The sequence below is a fragment of the Rattus norvegicus genome, chromosome 2 (genome assembly GCF_036323735.1).
Source record: "Rattus norvegicus strain BN/NHsdMcwi chromosome 2, GRCr8, whole genome shotgun sequence".
Lineage (NCBI taxonomy): Eukaryota > Metazoa > Chordata > Mammalia > Rodentia > Muridae > Rattus > Rattus norvegicus.
Window position 1 is genome coordinate 24,178,180 of NC_086020.1, and position 6,082 is coordinate 24,184,261.

The following is a 6,082-nucleotide window of genomic DNA, read 5'->3' on the forward strand; positions in this document are numbered from 1 at the left end:
TGTGTGTATGTGTATGTATGTATGTATGTCTGGGTTCAGAAATTAATCTCCCACGGATGCTGAAGGATGACTAAATTTTAATATATGGAAATATGGGAAATATTCAGGTTCTCAAACTAAAACTGAACAGGAAACCAAACAGATACTGTGGTTTTCTGACCTCAGCAATTTAAGGACTTAAGTTTTTAGGCCCATGCAAAGAAGATCTTCCTAAAACCGTATCCTACAAGACTCTGCAAAGTTTCCACTCACCTGATAAGAATGTTAGTTTACTTTAGACTGAATTGTGATTAGAAAGCCTTTTTCATATAAAACCATATGCCTTTGGCTCTCATAATGATAGAGTACACATTTATACTATTGAAGTCTTTTAGATGGAGAAATTAACATACTAATTAATCTGGGCTAATGAAATTCTTATGACACATCAAAGAAGAAAATGTAAAACCCTTTTAGAGTTACCCCTAAACCAGGCTGTCCAAGGTAAAAATCTCTAGATCAAATCTCTTTGAAAATAAGCCCTAGAAAGAAAAAAATTAGAAAACATTTTTGTAAATAATCTACTATGTGTTACATTGAACAAATCCAATAAGTAATAATATTTATCAGCAAAAACTTTATAGGACAGAGCAGTTTAATAGAGAATAGCACATGAAAATATAGTCCTATTAAAGATATCTAAGATGCAAATTTTATTTTAGAGATTAAGAACAAATTGAACTCTTGACTACAAAACAAAATTTCAAAATTACCCTCGCTACAACCACAACTAATTGTGGTTAAAGGGAAACCAGTTTGTGAGGCCAACAGCAGCAACAGTGATTACCAAAGGTGCAACTTGCTGAGGGAGAGGCTTGAAACTTGGGTCAACCAAACTTGTTTTGGGAAGTGGAACCGGGAGTGCTTGCTGTCTTAGAGAACAATAGCCCCCAGCATCTTAGGAAGTGTCTGCCCCTAGGCAAGGGGCTCACAGGCTAGAGGCTCTTTTGTTTGATGGATCTCTTAGGCACAGTAATTAAAACTTAAAACATGACTTTGGCTCTCACAGGGTCACACCTGGGAGACTCTCTGGTCCTAGAGAAATGTAAACGGTGTGTCACTGTATTCAAAGACAGCAATGGGATGACAGGCTAGAAGGAAAAGATCCAACCTAGGAATTCCATTATTTTCATTAGGAAAGTAAAGAACTGGAGAGAGATAACATTGAACCTCCTGGAGCTGATGATTATGAGTTCTAAAAATAATTAAGAATAAAAATAAAAATCTGAAGAATAATATTCCTAAGATTCAGGAATCATCGCTATTAAGATTGAGTGAGGCCCATGTAATAGGGCAGGTCCATAATCCCAGGACTTGAGAAATGGGAGATGAGTTTGAGACTAGAGTGGACTATATAACAAGATTTTTGTCTCAGAGAACAAGAAGATATCAAGAATGATAGCTAAAAAGAAATTTATCTATAAACATCAAAGACAAAAGGTTCAAAGTTACCATAGTATGGTAGTTTGAATAGTGCCCAGGGAGTGGCATTATTAGGAAGTGTGGCCTTGATGGAGAAAGTTTGTCAGTGTCACTGTTGGGGTTGGGCAATGAAACCTTCCTCCTAACCACCTGAGAGCCAGTCTTCTCATAGTGGCCTTTAGATGAAGAAGTAGAACTCTCTGCTCCTGCACCATGCCTGCCTAGACACTGCCATGTTCCCACTTTAATGATAATGGACTGAACCTCTGAACCTGTAAACCAGCCCCAATTGCCCTTGTAAGAATTGTCCTTATAAGAGTTGCCTTGGTCATGGTGTCTGTTCACAGCAGTAAAACCCTAAGACAAATGGTAAGGAAACACATTAGCTACTAAGGAATAAAACACAAAGGGACCAAAGATAATGCAAATATCATTCTGAGGTTGATACACTGATGATTTAAGAGCTACATAAACAGCTGAAACACATGTAGTATTCACAAGGTAAAGCAGAGCCCCTCCCAACCCCCACCCTGTGATACAAACCTATTCATTCTCACATTACTGCTAAAAAGGAGGGAACCTTGCCTGTGGCCCAGACATGCCCAACCAAAACCTGAACCTGATGAAGGCTACCTAAGACTCTACATAAGAAAGAGAAGCCTGAGAAGCCTATCTTTCTAAAGTAATCTTGATCTGCTTTTAGTACTAATGGTAGCCAAATGTAAAAAACAAATAAAAACAAAACAAACAAACATCACCACAGATTAATCTGCAGGATCTGCCAGTAGTAAGTTAGAGCTTTGTGACTGACTGACTGAATGAATGAATGAATGAATGAAAGTCTGAATGTGTGAGTGAATGAATGAATGAAGTGGAGAGTCAGAATTGAGACTTTTAAAAATATCAAACCAAATTCTAGAAGTGCTATGGTGAAAAAAGAAGAGAAAGAGAGAACAAAAACTGGATAAAAGAACCATTTAAGGAAAGGTTGACTTGTAGAGACATTGGCTTGATGAAAAAAAAATACCGGGTGAATTCCTAAGTGCAAGACCACCCGTTGGGAAGTTTGGTATTCATGTTAATTTGCACAGTTTAGGAGAATTCTTGCCAAATGCTTCTGCCTCAGTAGTGCCCCAGGACATCTGTGAAGCAAAGCAAAGGTTATTTAGAAAAAAGGCCTTCCCAGGCTTTACCATACTCAGCTTTACTACAAAAAATATAAATGCACCTGCATGCGTTTGCATGTGTTTAGATTTGGATGTGTTTTACTGGTACCCATTCACCATTCTTCTCATGGGTCTTTGTATTCAAGCAGCTCATATACCATTAGTAATAAAACTACATTTCTTTCAGAATCAGTAATTGCAAACCTGCTTGTTCAGGTACACATGGCTGAAATTTCTGCTCGACGTTATAAAAGGCATTATATGATGTTCAATGGACTCCTTTATTGTGGCAATCAATGTTTGACATTCTAAAGCTTTAAATTATTTAGTCTAGAGTCAGATTTTAATAAAATTATAAACTCCCTGCATCTTTAATTACGTATTTACCACGCCGTATCAAGCCAATGCTTCCAGAGGCTTCTTTTGTTCAGAAACAAAAACCTTCTTTTTAGTGTTTCCTCAACAACTACTGGCCTCCAATAAAGGTGGCCATATTCATTGGCATTTTCTAAAAAATAAAACAATTCTAGTACTTTCCTTAATATTAGCACAGTGTGAACTGTACAATGAATAAGTTAATGCATATGTGATCAGAGAGAGAAGATAGAAAAAACCCACGTGTGTGGGAGGAAGTAGAAAGGAGTTCATATTCTAGGGCTTAAGCATTTACTTAGACCCTAAAATGTTCTGAACTGTAACTGACAATCCCCAGGCCTTCCTTTGTGGTCTGAGTGTGCCATCAACTCTCAGGACCACAGGCTCACGTAGCCTACCCTTGGGCCATGGGTGGAGGGAGGAGTCTGAAGGACTCTAGTAGGTCCCAGCTTGGCAGACATGGCTGTGGCAAGCCTTACCCTTGCCCATTCCCTCTTCATTACTAAACCAGACACTACATTTCTAAAGATAACCACTGAGGTCTATTACCTTATTTGGCTACTTCCTCCTTTTGCTGCTGACCACCAAGGTCCAGCTATCAAAATATTGAAATCCAACAATCAAAAGCCCCCCTTTTTGCTCACCTAATTAACATGACAATTAAAAGTAAACAAGGAGTTTCCCCTTTTTCCTTTATAAATCATTTGGCTACAGGCCACACCTATCTTCTCTCTATCCAGAGGCAGTCCTTTGTCCCCTTTTCTCTTTCCCTTGTCCCCTTCCTCTTCTCTACTTCTTGTCTTTATCTCTTATTCCCTACTCTCTGCCCCTCCAGGGGAAAATAATAAGTCTTTGTTGTGAGAACATGGTCTTGGTGTGCCCTGTGCTGACTCTGGTCCTTTCAGTGTTTCCTACACATCAGGAACTCTAACAACTTCTGTCACTTACACTGACTTTCCACACAGCCACAGAATCTGCAAACTTCTGGGCCTCACAATGCTGCTGTATCTCTTCTGGAACAAAGAAGAGGTTCTAGCAGGGTTCTAGCTCTTGTCACAATGCTTGGAACTAAGACTCTGTGTGTGTGTGTGTGTGTGTGTGTGTGTGTGTGTGTGTGTGAAGCCACATGCACTTGTGTGTGTGTGTGTGTGTGTGTGTGTGTGTGTGTGTGAAGCCACATGCACTTGGCAGCCAGAGGATATCAGAGGTCTTCCCCTATGACACTCTTTCTAATTCTCTTTGAGACAACTTCTCTCAGTGAACCTGAATCTCATTTCAGCTCAGATGACTGTGCAGTTAGCTCCCTGGATCCACCTCTCCACTCCCCAACACTGGAATCACCAACACTTGTGACACGCCCAGCTTTTTATCTGGTACTGTGGATTTGAGCTCAGGCCCTCATGCTTTCAGATCAAGAGTGCTAACCCACTGAGTCCTCATCCCAGGCTGAACCGTGATCTTTAGGTGTAGACATAGGGACAGTCACTTTTCTAAGGGATTAAGTCCTGGCACCTGAACATGTCATCTTGTTCCTTCTGTTTCAACCTCACCTCAGACCAAGGGACACCTCTTTTTTCTACTGATACCTTAATCCAGTTTAGTCCAGCTACAAAGCTTTCTAATTTTCTGGAAAGTGGTTACAGAGTACTTCCTGTTTGCAGAATGCTTTCTCTCCACACAGTGCAGAGAACAGAGTCTGTGAAGACACAGCCAGGAAGGAGGGTACTTTGCCTGACAAATGGAACCTTCTAGTACATTGATCATGGACTTTTAGCTCCAAGATTGTGAGAGAAAAAAAATGTATTTGCTTAAATTGCTCAAGCTGGCCTCTTTGATATAGCAGGCCAGAGCAGGCTAACACAACGCTTTCCCTCCTCTCTCTCTTCCTCCTCTTCCAGGCAGAGGACCTGTGGAGTTGCCCAAGCTGGCCTTGAATTCTAATGCTGAAGATGTCTTCTTGCCTCTCCCTTTCAAGTAGCTGAGACTCTAGGCTCTGCTCTGGTTAAATTCTTATAGGGGATTCCATAGAAAGAAATTGCAAAACTGCTGTAATGGGTCTATAACTGCCTTCCTTGGCTCCAAGTGAAGCCATACGTACACAGAATGTATTATCTGCCTTGAATTCTTTTTCCCCTCTTTTCTTTCCTATCTTTCTTCTTTCCAACCTTCCTGCCTTCCTTTCTTTCTTTAGACACACAGTATTTTTATATAACCCAAGTTGGCCTTATGCTCTTTGTAATCCAAGGGATAGCCTTGAACTCTTCATCTTTCCTGTTTCTGCCTCCCAAGTGCAGACCTCACAGGGGAGTACCACTATGTCCAAATTGATGTTACAAGTGCATGTGTGTGCGCCTGTATGCGTGTGTGTGCATGTGTGTGCTGCAGGCAGTGTGTGGGTATGCTGGGCTGCATAGAATATTGTGTTCTTCCTCTATCACTTTCTTTTTTTAAAGATTTATTTTTTATTTTATGTATATGAGTACACCACAGCTGTCCTCAGACACACACCAGAAGAGGGCACCAGATCTCATTACAGATGGTTATGAGTCACCATGTGGATGCTGGGAATTGAACTCAGGACCTCTGGAAGAGCAGTCAGTGCTCTTAATGACTGAGATTGAGACAGGGTCTCTCACCAAATCAGAAGCTCACTGTTTGAGTTAGACTAGCTGGCCAGAAATCTTTCAAATCAGCAGTCTCTGCTGGGTGTTGTAGCCATGCCCAGTATTTTATATGGATGTTGAAGATTCAAACTCAGGTCCTCCCACTTGCAGAGCAAGCATTCTTACCTACTAAGCTATCTGCCTGGCCTTCTGGCTTTGTGTCTTATCATTGTTATAATACTACTCAAGAAGTAAGCAAGTAGTCTCAAGAATGGTAAATACCTGCTCTGATAGAGTTTGTTTTGAAATATTCCAATTTCTGCTGAACTGTAAGAACTCAACATATTTTTTTTCTTGCTGAGAATATAACTTAGAAATTTCAAGAGAAGTATAAAACCTTAGGAGATGTCATTCTAATGAATACCAAAAAGATTCTTATTTTGTTCTTTTCTCTTATGTTCCAGATAGTTCTTAATT

The 6,082-nt window shown here is 40.2% G+C and overlaps 1 long non-coding RNA gene across 1 annotated transcript; it reads right to left on the bottom strand.

Moving 5' to 3' along the window:
- Nucleotides 1-2,422: 2,422 nt before the first annotated feature.
- Nucleotides 2,423-4,275, bottom strand: LOC134485814 (uncharacterized). Its single transcript, XR_010064033.1, has 2 exons — nt 3,951-4,275; nt 2,423-2,603 (listed from the first exon to the last, which is right to left on the bottom strand). It is a non-coding gene; the product is annotated as an uncharacterized LOC134485814 (long non-coding RNA).
- Between the last annotated feature and the right edge of the window lie 1,807 nt (nt 4,276-6,082).